Below are 19,456 nucleotides of genomic sequence, written 5' to 3'. Positions count from 1 at the left end.
ACAGACTTCTGAGTGATTAAGATTGACAGCTGGCTGGCAGGCACAGGTAAGGCTCAGGAGGGGGAGGAGGCTGGGGAGCCTGGAGAAGTTGGCTGACCCCTCCCTGGCTCCTAGCCAACAGGCCTTCCAGTGCACTTTGCAGCCCCTCCCGTGAGCAGACAAGTCCTGTGGAGACAGACACAAACTGGATCACTTGAAGCTTCAAACAAGTTGCTGAGAGCCAAAGGAGGACAGTTTGTGACAGTGGTTAGCACCTAATACCTCCCAGGAAGCTCAGAATTGGCAGACAGAACCATCAGTCCCAGTCATCAAAGAAGGACCCAGAGGGAGCTTCCAGAAGGCACTAAACTGCTGAGACAAATGCCATTTCACTATTTTTTCTCTTTTTCTTTTTAATATATTTTTACGGATTTCAGAGAGGAAGGAGAGGGAGAGATAGAAATGTTAATGATGAGAGAGAATCTTTGATCAGCTGCCTCCTGCACGCCTCACACTGGGGATCAAGCCCGCAATCCGGGCATGTGCTCTAACTGGGAATCAAACAATGGCCTCCTGGTTCGTAGGTCAATGCTCAATCACTGAGCCATGCCAGTCAGGCTCTCTTTTTCTTTCTTTTTTTTTTCCTTTCTTTATATTTGTCATCTTCTTTATTGATTTGTTATTACTCTAATCTCTACTTTTCTTTTATATAGCTAATTTTTATCTCCCCTTTGCTTACTCTATTTTTTTTTCTTTCTTTTTCTCCTTTTGCCTGCTTTCTTATGTTTTTTCTTTTCTTACTTTTGGTTTATCTGCTTTCTCCTCTATTTTCCTTTTCAATTTTTTTTTCTCTTTTCTTTTATACTGTTTTCCTTCCCCTTTTCTATATTTTTATTTTCTTTATTTCATCTCTGCCTTTTCATATTCCCTTCTCTTCTCCTGTTTTTTCTCCTTATATTTTTCTTTCTTTTCTTCTATCATTCTTGTTCTCTTTTCTTTTTACTAATTCTCTCTTATTTTATGGTTGCTTTGTTGTTGTTGTTGTAGGGATCTTATTATGTTTTTGTTTTGTTTCTTTTGTTGTTGTTGTTTTTGGTTTTGTTGGGTTTTGTTTTGTTCTGTCAGCACGTGCACAGGAGCTCGCATGATGTGGTCAAAGGTGAGTCTCATAGCCAGCCTGAGAAGATTCCACCCATGCATGGGACAACATTCAAGATCCAATTACAACAGGAGAGCACAAATAACTCACACAAGGCACCCAGCTCAGGAGATCTAAGAGATTGCATCACTGGGTCTCACAAAACATTTAGAACATAAAGCCACCCCACAAAGACTGGGATGCATAACAGTTTGATCTAATACATAGGAACAAATACAAAGGGATAGCCATAATGGGGAGACAAAGAAACAGCCCCCAAATGAACTAAAAGGAGGAATTGCCAGAAAAGGAATTAAATGAAATGGAGGCAAGCAATTTGTCAGATAAAGAATTCAAAGTAATGGTTATAACGATGCTCAAACAACCTTATGAGAACTACAAACAACTTAATGAAAACTATACCAACATGAAAAAAAGAGGTAGAAACCAGGAATAAGAATCGATTGGAATGAAGAATGACAAGTGAAATAAAGATTATCCTGGAAGGAATAAACAGACTAGAAGAAACAGGACCAACTCAGCAAATTAGAAGACAAAGTAGAAAAAAAAAAAAACAAAAAAACAAAAACACTCATCCTTGCAGCAATTGGGGGGAAAAAAATTAAAAAGCAGGAGAAGAGCGTAAGGGAGTTTTGGGACAACATTTGTGTGTTATTTTAAATTATTGATAACTATTATATAAATATTTTAAACAATAATGCAATGAACATTATATTATTGATACAGCCTCTAATATGGCTATGCTGGTGGGAATGCAGACTGGTACAACCACCATAGAAAACAATGTAGAGTTTTCTCAAAAAAATAAAAAATGGAACTTTCATTTGTCCCAGTCATCCCACTTCTAGTAATATATCCTAAGCAGCCTAAAACACCAATCAGAAAGAAAATATGCATCTCTATGTTCATAGATGCATTACTTACAATGGCTAAGATCTGGAAACAGTGCAAGGGCCCACCAGCAGATGAGTGGATTAAAAACTGTGGTACATTTACACAATGAAATACTATGCTGCTGTAAAAAAGAAAGAACTCTTACCATTCACAACAGAATGGATGGACATAGAGAGCATTATAAGCTAGCAAAATAAGCCAGTTGGAGAAAAATAAATATCACGTGATCTCACTCATTTGTGGAATATAACAAACAACATATACTGATGACAAAAATAGAGACAGAGACACATTGAACAGATTGTCAAACCTCAGAGGGAAGATGGGTGCGAGGGGGCGGGGGGAGGGAGGGTGGTAAGAAATCAACCAAAGGACTTGTCTGCATGCATATAGGGGGGGTGAGGGTATGCGCTAGGGTTAGGAGTGGTAGGGGAGAGGACATATGGTGGGGACGGGGGGGAAGGAGACATATGTAATACTTTAAGCAATAAAGAATTTTTTTAAAAGATTATTATGCTAAGGAAAGTAAGCCAGTCAGAGCAAGACAAATGTCACATGATCTCACTTATATGTGGAATCTAATGAGCAAAAGAAACTGATAAGCAAAGTAAATCCAGAGACATGGAAGCCTACAACAGACTGACAATCCTTAGGGAGTTTAACCAAAGTACATATATGCATAACCCATGGACCACTGACAACAGTGTGATAAAGGCCTGGAATGGGGAGAAAGGGTCAATGATGGGGAGTGGGGGAAGGGATGTGTAATACTTTCAACAATAAGGGTAAAATTTTTAAAAATTATAATATTAAAACTATATCATTTGTAATGATCTGTTGTTTTTTCAATCTTATTTTGATTCTGTTCCCAGAAGCCTATGAAATAACCCTCTTGGTAGCCTCTTCTGATACAGTTTTATTTTCCAATCTACCTGCATCCTCTTTGTCTATCTAAAGATACCAGTATTCAAGGTGTTTTTAAACACCAAAGATTGGATACATAGGGATTTTAAGACAGGAGATATGGGGTGTGTGTGTGTGTGTGTGTGTGTGTGTGTGTGAGAGAGAGAGAGAGAGAGAGAGAGAGAGAGAGAGTGAGAAAGAGAGAGGGAGATACCTTATCACTGCCTGTCTGATGTTAAAATAAAGGGAATTATTCTACACTGTATTAACAAATGAGATCCAATTTATTTGTACAAATGTCATACTTCCTCATTTTCTTCATTACACAGTCTGTAATTTGTCCTGGCTATTATCCACATTTCAGTTATGGTTGTTTTTCTTTTTCTCTTATCATATACAAATAAGTCTGATCTGCTATTATATATCCTAATTCTAGTGTGTATTTTCATTTCCCCTTGTACTTCTCTTTCGTTTTCCTGTATTTCTTGTACAGCTCAGTTTTTTTACTTCTCTTAAATTCAAACCTTTTCTTTATAACCAGACTCAAGCACCTGACCCCCTCATTATATCTTCTAGTCTAGACATGTCCAAGCATTTACACATTGAAAAACTTATTTTATAATAAATTACTTTACCATTATTTCTTCTTTATATTAGGCTTAGGCTATAATATTGATTTTCTGGAATTTTATGTGAAGATAAATTATATTATCTATGACTTTCATTTCAGGATAATAAAAGAAGCATTACAAAACATTAGTTATGAAAATGGAACATTGGCTCTGAGACCAATGAGAACCATGACTCTACGTCATTTCCTATTTCTTGCAGGACAGCAAGTCATGGCCTGGTGATTATAGGAGGAAGGGCTATCTTTTCTACACTATGGCATGTGCTATGACCTCAAGTGAGTAGGGCTGGTTCTTGATATACCAAAGGAATTAGACAATCATTTCTAACCCAAGCCTGGTTTCAAGATTAAAGAAGTTAGGTAACTTACCCCAGAGCAGTAAACCTCAAGGCTCAGCTTCAAATGTAGATGATAAAACTCAAAATTTAAAGGACAAATAAAAACGTGTTATTTTAATTATTGATAATTATAAATATTTTAAGAAGGGTGAGGGAGAGTCACTTAATCGTGTTTGGGTTCTACAAACTCCAGCAAACACACAGACTGTGAGAGGCTCATGTATGGACTCACGAGGAACACGACAGCCTTTCTGGTTTTCTCTGAAATCTAGTGCAAATGTGGCCAGTATTTCCCCAAGCACCCTATGGTTCTGAGTATCATTAAATTAATCTATCATTAAAAATCATCTGGGATCTTAAGAGATTAAGAGCATAATAGTATGATTTACAAAGAAATGAAACATAATTGAGGAGTGTCTTAATGATCTTAATAATCTAATTCCTTTATTTTTAATTTTATGTATTGACTCTCTTTAAGCCATATTATTGCTCAGCTGCATTCTGGGTCTCTCCAGCTTCTAGCTAATAAGGTGTTGGAATGTGAGTATGCATGAACAGGAAAATATGGAGGTGATATGCATTATTGCTTTCTCAATCTGAATCCTCCCGTTTTATTTTAATTTTAACATATTACTTGAGGAAGTTGAATTAAATCCGATATCAAGACATCACCCATAATTAACACATGGTATTATACCATGTTTCCCCGAAAATAAGACTTACTTACAGGTTTCCTTCTGAGTGAAATATAAGGCATCCCCCTGAAAATAAGGCCCCCCCTAGGCTAAACATGAGAGATTTGGTCCACTGATTCTGAAAGAAATGGAGTCACAAGAAATTCACCAGGAAATTCAGGAATTGGATTGTTATGATGATGTTCCAGAAGATGATGACATGATTGTCACTGAATAAATGAATAAATTCTTGATACTGTAGGATTCACAGTTTGTCTGGTTTGTGTTGACAACTACCGTACTACTGTACCATATACAGGTAATAAATTTCCTTTATTTTCATTTAACAATAAATGTGTACCGTATTCTTCTTCATGGAAAAATAAGACACCCCCTGAAAATAAGACCTACCGCATCTTTGGGAGCAAAAATTAATATAAGACACTGTCTTATTTTCGGGGAAACAGGGTAGCAGCAAGAGTCCACATGAATTGTTTAATGAATATTGTATTATTGATCCAGCCACCAATACGGCTATGACATTTCAGACTGGATGGAAGGAAAGCCTCGAATTATTTTGGGGAGGATGTGGGCATAAATTGTACAGGCTGGAATACCTACATCAAGATGGCCAAGAAGATATTTCTGAAAAGGATCATAGACTCTTTTTATGGGAAATATTAATCAAGAAAAATATCTACTGGGAATAAGAGAGAGAAGACTGGATGAACTGGATTTCTTTGTTCTTTTCAAACAGAAGGTTCTGTGACTCATTAAGAATTATAACTACAATAAAATGAGGTTTTGGAGGGGGGTCATTTGCTGGCCAACTCTTTGATTCAAATTGCTAGTTTATTCAGTGTACCTTTGTAACAAATACTTTCTGAATCTTTCCTCTTTTTTAACTAGTCACTTTTATTTATTTTTTTAACTTTTTTTTTTTTAAGAGAGAGAGGAGGGAGGAAAGGATGAAGGGAGAGAGAGAGAGGAAAAGATTTGTTGTTCCACTTACTTATGCAGTCGCTGGTTGATTATTGTATGTGCCCTAACTGGAGATCAAATCTGCAACCTTGGCTCATTAGTAAGACGCTCTAAACAACTGAGCTACCTGGCCAGGGCCTGACCAATCACTTATTAATAAAACAGAGGCCCAGCAAGTGTGACTCAGTGATTGAGCATCGACCTATGAACCACAGGTCACAGTTCGATTCCCAGTCAGGACATATGCCCTGGTTGCAGGCTCCATCCCGAGTGTGGGATGTGCAAGAGGCAGCCAATCAATGATTCTCTCTCATCATTGATGTTTCTATCTCTCTTCTTCTCTCTTCTTCTCTGAAATCAATAAAAATATATTTATAATAAAATAGAGAAACTTTATGAAATGTGACCTTATCATACAGATGCAGCAACCCTGTTGCTTACGGTATTCGTTTTCACCACACAAATACCACAAGCTGAGTGGCTTAAAAAAAGAAATTTATTGTCTCAGTTTTTGAAGCTAGAAATACAAGATGAAGGTGTCAGCAGGCCCATGCACCCTCTGAAGGCACTAGGGAAGGATCTATGTCAGGCCTCTCTCCTAGCTTCTGGTAATTCTTTGGCTCATGGAAGCATAACAATCCTCTTATGTGTCCTCCCTGTGTACATGTCTCTGTGTCCAAATTTCCTCTTTATATAGAGCGTGTTGGATTAGGAATCCTGCCTATTCCAGGAGGACCTCATTTTAACCAGCTACTCCACAGCAACCCTATTTCCAAGGAAGTTCACATCCTGAGGCACTGGGGATTCGGATTTCAACATATATATTGGTGGGGGGAACACAATTCAACCTATAACATTTACCTTTTTTGCTTAAAGCAATATGCTTTGTCTATGAAATTACAGCTGTGGGAAAGGAAGTAAAAGAGTGGTTTTGAATAGTGCTATGGCAACCACGACTTCTAGTTTCAATTTCTAAGCCCTCCTACTTATATTTCTTCCTGACTTTAAGGAAGTAAAATATCAGAACTCTTGGACAATTCTAAGCATCCTTGAGTCACTCTGAGGGTTTTTCTAGAGAGACAATACCAATAGATATAAAACTACCAATCATAGAAAAGCATGCAAAATTATCAGCAAAGCGTCAAAATGCACATAAATGGCTACTTTTAGATTTGTTCGTCTAAAACATGGTGACACGCACTGCCCCTCAGATTCTTGCTGCCACTTTTCTCAAGTTTGAGAATCTTCAAAACCAAACCCATCCCAAGCAAAATGGTAAGCAAAGGAGAATTGGCTTTCCAGCTCTTCTCTTCCTTCCCCTGTTCCCTCCCTTTGCACCGCTTCCCTCAGACACTTCACTGTGTGCAAATGCCTTTCCTGGCCAGGATCCCTTGGGGTCCTGCAGACATTCTACCTGGGCAGGCCACCCTCGCTGTTTGGCCCTTTCTGCTACTGTGGTTCTGGGGTTGGTGTAAATTTACCTGCAGAAATCTGCTATTCTGGAGCTCCTCCACATCAGGGTCTCTAAGACACCATCTTGTCTTACCATTTTCAAAACTAAGAAGCCTTATCCATGATACTGTGGTAGTGGGAGACAGACAAAGGGACTTTCCATCCCTGCTAGGTAAACCTGTGTTTTAAAAAGGGACATCTCTTTTTTAAAATACATATTTCATTGATTTTTTTTTTTTTACAGAGAGGAAGGGAGAGAGATAGTTAGAAACATCGATGAGAGAGAGTCATCGATCAGTTGCCTCCTGTATGCCCCCTACTTATGTGCCCACAACTAAGGTACATGCCCTTGACCGGAATCAAACCCAGGACCCTTCAGTCCTCAGGTCGACGCTCTTTCCACTGAGCCAAACTGGTTTTGGCTAAAAAAGGACTTCTTAAGCAACAGTGGAGGCCTCCGTTGTGTACTTCAGCATGGCGGCTTTCATTGGGATTCTCAGACAGGGACAGCTACATAACCGCAAGGCCCAGTACCAAGTGGAAGTGCAAGGCCACAAGCCCCAGGGCACAGGCACCCCCAGAAGACTGTGACCTCAACAGCAATGCATACTCAGTGCTTGAATTAGGGGTGCTCAAGAGGGCCCTCTGAGTCACCTGGCAAATGGGCCCTGGTGCTAATTCTGACCCTCCTTGCACCTGAACCCATGCTGCCACTAGGGGCCGAGGGGACCACAGAATGCAGACTCCCCCATCCCCACTCTGCTGAGTAGACTTGGGTGGCAGGCCAGGCAGTCATGGGATGGGAGTGGGGAGGAGAAGGCAAGCTGGTGAGGGCAGAGAGCAGGCAGCCAGGAACCTGTCTGGCTGGTGTAGGGGGAAGGAAGGAGCAGCAAGCAGTACAGTAAACCCTCGATTTTGTGGACCTCAATTTAACGGACTTCCGATCTAACGACAAAATTTCTGTTCTGTATGTCCTATGTGAAAATTAACACCCTGTTAATTTTAAAATACTTTTAACCAAGATTTGCTAATATCTAAATTAACAGGTTATTTTTTTTGTTATTAATTCACTGTTATTTTTAATAAATTTTAGCGAATAGGCCACATGTCGGAGAAAACACTGTAGTAATTTTGCATACATAAGTAAATAGTACATATGGACAACTATAGTGTACATATTTAAATCCAAGAGTCACTGCTCATAAACAATGTCTGGGGACTGATTATCACGTGATCACACTGCATCATGTGCAGTAATTGAGTAGCATGACTATCTGGAGCAGTTTATGGTTTTTTAAAGTATATTTTTTTATTTACTTCAGAGAGGAAGGGAGAGGAAGAGAGAAACATCAATGATAGGAGAGAAACATCATCCATGGACTGCCTCCTGCACGCCCCCTACTGCGGAACACCCTGCAACCTGGGCTTGTGTCTTGACTGGGAATCGAACCATGACCTCCTGGTTCATAGATCTATGCTCAACCACTGAGCCACACCAGCTGCGTTCTGCAGCTGTTTTAACACTTGCTGGCTGATGCTTCCAAGTCTGCTAAGCCATGCCCCAGCTGTGTGTATTTGTTTATGTGAGGTGACTGGTGAATGCACGCATTTATTAGACCTATTTAGAATAAATTTAAGATTACAATAATATATATAGAAAACTTTCCTGTGAAGTTAAACTTTTCATACACACTTAATTTTAATTACACAAATGTGTCTACATAAGTAAGAGCAGGTAAACTAACTTGCCAATTTTTTAACATACATATTCAGAAAACCTGCTTTTTTTTATAAAACAAACTTTTGACTTTACCAGACACTCCCTTGCCCAAATTAGCGCCTTATATTGAGTTTTACAGCACTGCAGGTGAGCCAAGGCTACAAACCTTCAGCGCATGCTCCGATGTCTCGCCAGACTTTACTTACAAAACACAACTTCAATGTCAAAGATAAAATGGTTGCTTCAAGACAGTAGCCACAAGAGCATTAAACCCCAATGCAATGACAAGCCATAGAAAAGGCAGCAATATTGTCACGCAAGTGAATCTTTGTATTGGTCCTTCAAGCACATGGCATCATAAGAAAGAACACCAAGACATCGGGCAGTGATGGGATTTGGGAAAAGATCCAGATTTGTGTCCTGAGTTTCTAACTTGCTAGATGATATTAAACTTTATACAGTGGCCGAAGCCGGTTTGGCTCAGTGGTAGAGCGTCGGTCTGCAGACTGAAAGGTCCCAGGTTCGATTCCGGTCAAGGGCATGTACATTGGTTGCGGGCACATCCCCAGTAGGGGGTGTGCAAGAGGCAGCTGGTCGATGTTTCTCTCTCATCGACGTTTCTAGCTCTCTATCTCTCTCCCTTTCTCTCTGTAAAAAACAAACAAACAAACAAAAAGTTTTATACAGTGATGAAACCATGCTCTATCATTTGTGGTGGCATCATGTGAGGTGGTATTCTGCAGGGGTTATACGAAATAAGGTCAGTTGTGGCACAAACTACAAGCTGGCCACTAACATCCACCTGTTCCGTCTTTGGGTGCAGAGCCGGGCTGTTTCTTTGTCTTTCTTACAGGTAGGTGGAGCCATATGACTCAGTCCTCTGCCGCAGAATGTGAGCAGAAGGGACATGTGTCCCTCCCAGGCAGGCCCAGAAGAATCTCCCGCAGCTGCCTCTCTATTCCCTGCCCATTATGCAGGCTGGTTGTAAACGATGATGCGGCCCTAGCAATGGGAATTCTTAGCCTGGTGTACATGAAGCCCCAAGGATCTGTGGATATAATTTAGGGAGACTGTGAATTAGATGAGGAAAATCTTTAACTTTTTCTTTCTATTAACTTCTATGTGAAACGTTGCTTTTCCATTCATTATTAATGTAGGCAACAAAGCACAGTACTATGAGCAATAATTGACTCTTTTATCAATACAAATCCCAATATTGTCATGTTTTATTATAGTATTACAGACATCTCAAAATGCAATGTATGCTCATCACTACTTTGATATTATAGTAGTTATTAGAACCACCGCTAGATCTTATTATTTAATGTATTAATAAAAAGCACACATATTATTATATCACAAATTAAATTTCAAATCTTTTATATCCATATTTCAACTTTAGGTATTTGTAAACATTATTCAAAAAAAAGTTTATAGGCTCAATCAGACACAAAAAGTTTAGGGCCCCTGGTAGGATTATGTTAAGGAGGGAAAAAAATATAGATACAAAAGGCTATTAGTCCTAGCTGGCTTGGCTCAGTGGATAGAGCATCGTTCTACAGACTCAAGGGTCCCAGGTTCGATTCCAGTCAAGGGCATATACCTTGGCTGCCAGCACATCCCCAGTGGGGGGTGTGCAGGAGGCAGCTGATTGATGTTTCTCTCTCATTGATATTTCTTTTTTATATATATATATTTTATTAATTTTTCTTACAGAGAGGAAGGGAGAGAGATAGAGAGCTAGAAACATTGATGAGAGAGAAACATCGACCAGCTGCCTCTTGCACACCCCCTACCGGGGATGTGCCCGCAACCAATGTACATGCCCTTGACCGGAATCGAACCTGGGACCTTTCAGTCCGCAGACTGACGCTCTGCCACTGAGCCAAACCGGTTTTGGCTATATATTTTTTTAAAGGCTATTTACTATGTGACCCCATCAATAGGACATTCTGGAAGAGACAAATCATAAGGACAGAAATCCCCGGGGGGGGGGGGGGGGAGGGCAGGGGGAAGGAGACTGACTACTAAGGGAAACAAGGGTACTTCTTTGGACCAAAGGAAATGTTCTATGTCTCAAATGTGATGGTGGTTACTCACTGTATATATTGTCAAAACTCATTGGGCTGTTCACCTAAGAAGGAAGAATTTCACTATGTCTAAATAAACATGACTTTTAAAAGAAAACCCTACAAGGGGATAACAGAATCACCAATGAAAGGGGCCTGCGTGAAGACATGAAGAGTCGCCCACTGACCTGACCTGTCCAGGGCTGTTATTTTAGAGAGAAACAAACTTTGGTTTTGTTGGGTCCAGACTTGGTTTCATTTGTTACTATAGATAAGACTACTTTAACACATTTAGTAAAAGGATTTTGTTAGCTGTGAAACATAATACAAATGTTGAAATTAGAATATTCATGTTCAAGTTCCGACAGTTACTTTGTAAGGTTTCCTAATTTGCACACCAATTAACTTTTCTAAACTTCCATCTCTTCATCCATAGAATGTATAGAATTGATAATACTCTCCATATAATATGCTATGAAGATAGGAGACTCTTTAAACATTAGCCTAGAGTACACAGTAAATGAAAAATTGTTCTGTAAGTAGTCACCTGCTCTGTTGGTGTTTGGAACATTACCTAATGCATTTGCAGTAAATAAAATTTAGTATTTCACTTTTCTTAGCAAAACTATTTTTTGAGATGTAGTCCCCTTTTCCATACCTCATAGATACGAGATGCTCAAGACCATCTAATCTAACCGATTTATTTTCTATTTCTGCTTAGAGGAACAAAGGGAGAGTGATAGTATGTCTTCAGATCCTGCATGACAGAATTGGCAGCTAACTCCCAGAGCTGAAAGAAAATGACCAGAAAATCCCCACATTCTGACTCAAAGCCACAGCTACTAGTATTGACAGCAAGCCACCATACTACAGAGCTTGTGGAGAGCTGCAATTATGGAAGAACTAAGTAGGGGAAAACTTAAAAAGAAGAGGTCACAATTTGGGAGGCTACAAGTTTATTGAAAAGAGATGATTATCCTTCTTTACCTCCTGAAAACAGAAAGGGCAATCAGAAAGATAGAGGGTTCCTAAACTCTCTCCCTCAGCTCGCCAGGGGGATAGAGATTAGATATTGTCTAAGAGTAGATCAAGGACTAGATTAGCCACATGCCTGATACTGCTTCAGAGAATCATGGCAGATCTGAGAGAAGGTTTGTCTGGGAGAGGCAACCTGCATTCCTACTGTTTGGAGAAAGAAAGATTCTTGAATGTCTATGGGTCAAGGTGACACTGCTGAAGGAGCCTGAGCCTGAGCTATCTCGCTTTGACTGCACTGAAGAATCACCCAGCAGCTGATGGGACCCCAAGTGAAGTGCACTACCTGTGGCTGGGGCTTTGGCCATGGAACCAGTGAAATCCAAGTCAGATCTCCCATGCTAGGGATTCTGCAAGGGAGATGACCCTATTAGCATCCTTCTAAGAATCAACAATTACACTCAGAGAGAATCAGCATTTGTTACTACTACAAAATGCAAATGTAGGCACTATCCCAATCAACAGAGTAGTAATTGTATCTCTATGAGCCATTCTATAAGGAGACCGTGGCCTCTGCCTTTCCTACTTGGTTCCCACCCAGCACCATGACGGAAGCAGTGAGAAGGTAGGTATGAGAGAAGTTGCCTCAGATAGTGTACACTGCGTGGCCTCCCTCCACTCCAGGCAGCCAGGACACAGTGCTCCCATCAGAGCCACTAAGCAGCTCCCAACCACCACCACTACCATAATCACCACCAGTAACAACCACCACCATCATTCCTCTAACCAACATCTTAGCCACCATCACCACTATCATCACCCCGCCTCCAAACTTACCACCACCACCATTACAACCTGTACCAAAGGTCTTACCTGTATGGTTAGGGGTGTGAGTAGCAAATTAGGCTAAGTATGACTTTAATATTTGGAAGTGAATAGTACTGAGTCTTAAAACATGGTCAAGAAACTATTCTAATAACTACGTGTCTTTAAAGTCATGGGAATGCACTGAAGTATCTCAAAGGAGCTCATTACCCAGAAGCAGGGCTTAACTTGAGGATGGTAAAATCATTTTATATTTATACCCATAATGAATTGAGACTTTTTGGTAGAATGAACCATAAATTGACATTCATTGAGCACCAAGTACTTCCCAAGCACTAAGTTTAGCCCTTATTTAAATGTCACCTCTTTCACACCTAGGAGTACTTCCTTGATGAAATAATTCCCTAGCCAAAGCAAGCTGGTGTATTCTTTCCAACTCCAATGGCAAAAATATAGTTTTCAAATATGTTTAAATACATCTTAGCAAGTACACTTCCTAGCCAGGCAATCATTAGTGTTTTATGAATAAACAGCATGAGGCAGAAAGAAGAAGCCCAGTGGATCTCAGAGCTGTGCCAAGAAACTGCCCATGAAGGCATTACCTTGTTGATTAAGGAAAGGCCATACAGCAGAAAACATGGGATGTGAAAACTGTTTCTTGTCATCATGTATTTAATTTGTTGTTGATCGATATTCATTTGCAGAAAGTGAGGACATTGGTTCTGAGACATACATCAATACCAAAAACAAAGTCACAACTAATATTAACTCTTGAAAAAGCCAGATCTTATGGAATGATACCAGTAATTTTTAGAGAATTAGGGAAATCTGTTAGCATTTAAAACATACATTCTAATGTCAAATGGTGCTCTAAGATTATTTTGTTTTACATTATTGATACCACTGCTTCTTTCCTGGGTTTTATGGTGGGGATGGTGGTGGTGCTTTTGGTTTCTTTTGATTTTTGTTTCTGGTTAGCCAAAGGTTCACCGCAAAATGACTCACCGAAACAGAAACTGAAAACCCACAATTAAGAATAAATTTATCGTAATTCTTTATCAAACCAGTAGAAGTAAAAAGGCCCAAATAGCATGCTTAGCCATTGTTATGGGCTGAATCATGTCCCCTCAAAATTCCTATGTTAAAGTCCTCACCCCCGAGTACCTGAGAATATGACTGTATTTGGAGATAGTGTCTTTCTAGAAGCAATTAAGTTAAAATTAGGTCATTAGGGTGAACACTAATTTAATATGGCTGGTTTCCTTAAATGAAGAAAAAAAAATTGAGTACAAACACACACAGAGAAGAACCAAGTGAAGACACAGGGAGAAGACAGCCATCTACAAGACAAAGAAAGAGGCCTCAGGAAAAGCCCATCCTGCCAACACCTTGATCTTGGATTTGTGGCCTCTGGAACTGAGAAAATAAATTTCTGTTAAGTCACCCAGTATGCAATACTTTGTTATGACAGCCCTAGCAGCCTAATACAGCTATCATGATTTTTAACCATATGCTTCACTTAAAATCAAAGCAATGTAGAGCTGGAAAGTGCCCAAGCACCAACTATCCAGTCCAACCCTGTCATTTTACGTATAGTAATAATAACTAGCAGTATTGAATGCCTACTGTGTGGGGCATATACTGTATATTCTGATATTTATATCAACCCTGCTCTGTGTATTTGTTATCATCCTCAGTTTTACAGATCCCCAGAGCCAGTAATTACCAGAAAATAGAACTTAAACCCAGATCTGTTGACACCAAAGTCCTGAATGCTTTTTCTTCTTACAAAAATCATTTTTAATAAATTTATGTATTTCAAGGTCCTAAACTCTTGAACATTACACAGGAAGACATTTGCCTGAAGTTAACAACTGAGTCACAGCAGAACTAGAGATGAAATAGAGGTCACCTGACTCCCAAACCACTATCCTGCCTCAATTATAACAAAAACATTTTTAAATACAAAGCCATGCAGAGTTTGTGTGCATGGTTGGCTGGGAAAGTTCTGAGACCCACTGGAACTCTTATTTGTGTCTCATGCTCTGCAAATACTTTATAAAGTGTCAGAGGACTTGAGTACTTTAGGCAATGTGCAAGGCTTCTGGGCCAGGAATACCTGTGAGAGTAGCTGGAGATTGGTCACGGGGCAGAGAAGGGGAAGAGGCTATGTTGATAAGGTTTAGGGTTTGAAGAGGAAAGCTCAAATAGCAGGGGTATGGAACATGAGAAACTGAAGTTTTCACCATACATACCAATTCATAAGCTGGCACACATTCTAAATGCTCTTCTAGACCATCCTATATAATAAAGAGGAGATATGCAAATTGACCATCACACCCTCGAAAGATAGCCTATGACCCAGCCAGCAGGTGGTTAGAGAGGGACAACCAAATAACTGAACAACAGGCTGCGTGGGGTGACCAGGCCAGAGGGAGGGCCATGAGGTCCGACCAGGTTGGCAGGGGGAGCATTCGGGGGCAACCAGGCCAGCAGGGGGGGGGAGGGCAGTTAGGAGCAACCAGGCCAGCAGGGAGGGGGCAATTGGAGTGACCTGGCCGGTAGCGGGGGAAATTAGGGGCAACTAGGCAGGCAGGCAGGTGAGCAATTAGGAGCCAGAGGTCCAGGATTATGAGAGGGATATCCCCCAAGGTGTCACAGATAGGAGAGAGTGCAGGCTGGGCTGAGGGGAGGCTCCTACCTCCATGTATGAATTTCATGCACCAGACTTCTAGTCTTCACATAAATAGGAAACTCTACTGTTTAGGAGGCTTTCTTTTGAAGGAATTAATTTTCTTCTCTTAGGCCTTCCCTTAGCTGTTAGATTGAAGTCCTATAGTTTATACCAGTGGTTGGCAAACTCATTAGTCAACAGAGCCAAATATCAATAGTACAATGATTAAAATTTCTTTTGAGAGGCAATTTTTTTTTATTTTTTTCATATTTTATTGATTTTTTTTTTTTACAGAGAGGAAGGGAGAGAGATAGAGAGTTAGAAACATCGATGAGAGAGAGTCATCATCGATCAGCTGCCTCCTGCACACCCCCTACTGGGGATGTGCTCGCAACCAAGGCACATGCCCTTGACCAGAATCCAACCTGAGACCCTTCAGTCCGCAGGCCCAGGCTCTATTCACTGAACCAAACTGGCAAGAGGCAAATTTTTAAAACTTAAACTTCTTCTAATGCCACTTCTTCAAAATAGACTCACCCAGGCCATGGTATTTTGTGGAAGAGCCACATTCAAGGGGCCAAAGAGCCACATGTGGCTCACGAGCCACAGTTTGCCGACCACTGGTTTATACTCAAGCCTGTTCCTGACATTCTCATTAAAATCAGACTACAAAATTGCTCTTAAGAAATCCCAAATAAAATCTAGAGCTCATCACTGTAGTGTGAAATATCTCAAATAGAGGATGGTAAGTTGTAAGCAGGAAACTATTTTTGTAGTGTTAGGGGGAATTGCCTCTTCTCAGCTGTGTGCATGTAAGTATACCCTATATCAGTGATTCTCAAAGTGAGGTAGTACCCAAGCCAGCAGCACTAATGTCATCTGGGGTGAAATTTTGTTACCTATGCAAAATCTGAAGACTTACCCCAGGCATCGTATTGAATAGGAAACTTGGCAATGTATGTTTTAATAAGCCCTCCAGGTGATTTTGATGTATACATATGTTTTAGAACCACTGCTTTATAACAAATATTTTTTGAATTTAAAAAAAAAGTCTTTAAACATTGAACTACAAAACCTTTAATAAGTAAAGTATATAAAAGGGGAAATAAGAATGATTCAAGCCAATTATTAAATCACTAGAGGCCTGGTGTACGAAATTCATGCACAGGGGTGGGGAAGGTCCCTCACCTCAGCCTAGTCTGCACCCTCTCCAATCCAGGAACCCTGGAGGGATGTCAAACCATCGTTTTAGGCCCAATCCAAGGATCAGATCTAAACCGGCAGTCAGACATCCCTCTCGCAATCACCTCAACAGGTGGTGTTGAATCTTTCACAGAACATCTATACCACATGTGTCAAACACACGGCCCGCGGGCCAAATCCAGCCCGCCAGGCCTTGCAATGTGGCCCACACCGCGCTGTCATCACTGCACTCCGCTGTCAGTTTATGACATTGTCAGTTTATGACTGTTCAGTAAACCATTCGGCCCGCGATTTAGGCTGGATTTTAGATTTTGGCCCCTTCTCTGATTGAGTTCGACACCCCTAATCTATACTAATAAAAGGGTAATATGCTAATTAGATGGAGTCGACCAGACATCTTCCTGTCCTCTGGTCCTCCTTTTCGGACAAAGGCATGGTGGCAGGGGCCGAGGCAGAGGCCGTTAGGGGCAATTAGGCCAGCAGGGGAGCAGTTAAGGACCACTGGCTCCTAACTGCTCACCTGCCTGCCTGCCTGCCTGCCTGCCTGATCAACCCTAACCACTCTGCCTGCCTGCCTGCCTGCCTGCCTGATCACCCCTAACCCACCTCTGCCTGCCAGCCTGCTTGCCCCTAACTGCTCTTCACTGCTGGCCTGATCACCCCTCACTGCTCCCCTGCTGGCCTAATTGCCCCTAGCTGCCTCTGCCTCGGCCCCTGCCACCATGGCTTTGTCCGAAAGGAGGACCGGATGACAGGAAGATGTCCGGTCAACCCCGTCTAATTAGCATAATACCCTTTTATTAGTATAGATATTCTGTGAAAGATTCAACGCGATCTATTGAGGTGATCCCTGTATTTAGCCTCTTGGGTACCTATTAATACTTAGAGTCTGTGAGCATAGAGAAAGAACAATTTCCTGATTGAATAATAGTATAATTACAGATAATTAGCACTTTAATTTTTTGAAAGTATTAATTTTCTATTCTCTTTTTTAAAATGTCATTCCTATGAAAATATCCTTCTGATGTATGACATAGTCCATTTAGCATTTTAAGATCCAAATAGGAAATACACCAAAACGTTAACAGTGGTTATCTCAGGCAGAAGAATTATAGACAAATTTTTATTCTTTTCTTTACTTATCTGCACAAATTTTTTAAATAGTAAGGTCAGGTTAGATAAGCATATAAGGTTCCATTAAACTCAAGAGAAATCTATCATTCAGAATGGTCCATTACTGATAACTAAAGAAATATTTTTTTTTATAACTTGACATAGAATGCATTTTCAATAAACAAGATTGAACAGAGACATTTTTTTTCCCATTGCTTTTCTTCTTACATGTCATAGGTGGATTGATTATATTTCATGAGAATTAGACAGAAATTATTCTAGGAAAGACGTGCAAATAGCTTTAGTCTAATTGTAAGAGAGTTTTTTAAATGTTCAAATGTTTCCTATTCTAAACAAAAAACATGCTTTGGAACCTACAGAGAAATTCTTTTTACAATACATGGAGTCACTATATAAAACCCCCTGTCATACTTAATGGTCCTCGGTTCCATGGGCTGTTACTCTCTTTGGTTGAATGGCAGTTACGTTGTAATGAAAAGGGATTCATATTTTAGCTCCTCGGTTTATATTGCAGCAACTGAGATTGAATTTTTTTTTATTTTCCCCACTTTCATCCTTAAGATGTGTTTTCCTCAAGATAGATCTATTGTTTTCATTTTTAAATGTTTTTCGTTTAGATATCCTTTAGGTACTTCCTGTGAATTTTATGGGCCTCCGTTCTTATTATTGTTGTAGTTGTCATTTCTGAATTCAATGAAGCATCGCCTTTTGGAGGATTGACTTGTACCAAACTACTGAGCTAGAAGAAAGATTGGCATTCTATTTCTCTACAATTTCCTGCCCAAATAATGAGTGTGTGTAATGTCGTTAGACTAACTTTTTAAAATCCCAAATAAGCTCTTTTTTCTTATGTTCATTTCTGTCATCTCCCTTATACTGTGCTATTATCTTTGCATGATGGTTTAGTAAAGGAGGCACAGAGTTAGAGTCAAAATGCCTGGATTAAGTTTAATTTCTGCCACTTACTGCTTCTATGAATCACTTAACTTCATTGAACTCCACTTTAATCAGCTATAAAATGGGAGTATCAGCTACATCACAGGGTTATAAAATAGTGTGATAGTGAGACCATGAAATTTTATAATAATTACTTTTATTGTTTTCTGTCCTGACTCAACCGCCCCAGGTAGTATGAAATAACTAAAGAAGGGCACAGAGAGAGTATAATTCAAATGAATTAAAATCTGTCTTCAGAACTGAGCCTAGGGCTTGTCCTTGTCACATTGTCTCTGTTACATACACACCTTTACTTACACACAGCATGCCTTTTTTCAGCTTACCATCTTTTTCAGCCGTTTGGTTCGAGAGGTTTTTAACCAGGCCTGGGGGGAGTTTCTCCACTGAAGGAATTTCTAGGATGGGGTTAGAGGTTGGTGGTAAAAAATAAAAATCCTAGAAGGACATAAAAGCTAAACATTCCCCTAGTACTTCAACCATCTGTTCAGCCTTTACAGCTTCCCACCAGAAATGACTCGCACACGCTTCCCTCAAGCCATTGTGGGGACAGAGTGGAATTCTGCCACAGGGATCAAATAGATGGGTGGCTATACCGGGGTTCATGTAGTTATGGAGAGACACTTAGGTTCACAGGGTAAATGGAGTATTGGAAGGATGAGGAACGGATCCCCCAATATTTCCAAATTATTATTTCTTGTCTCATCTCTTTTATTTGCATGTGGCCCCTCTTCCAGAGCCCGAACCCTGAACCATGTGGAACGTGGTTCATTCACAAGCTTCCTCAATCTCATATTTCAAACACAAAATGATGGAGACTTCTCATGGGAGGAACAGACCTAAGTGAGCCTCCCGTTAGACATAAGCCTGATCACTTTAAGGCTACTACAA

This window comes from Pipistrellus hanaki, assembly GCF_964339955.1.
Source record: "Pipistrellus hanaki genome assembly, chromosome: 10".
In the NCBI taxonomy this organism is placed as follows: Eukaryota; Metazoa; Chordata; class Mammalia; order Chiroptera; family Vespertilionidae; genus Pipistrellus; species Pipistrellus hanaki.
Note: the sequence above shows the minus strand (reverse complement) of the source record.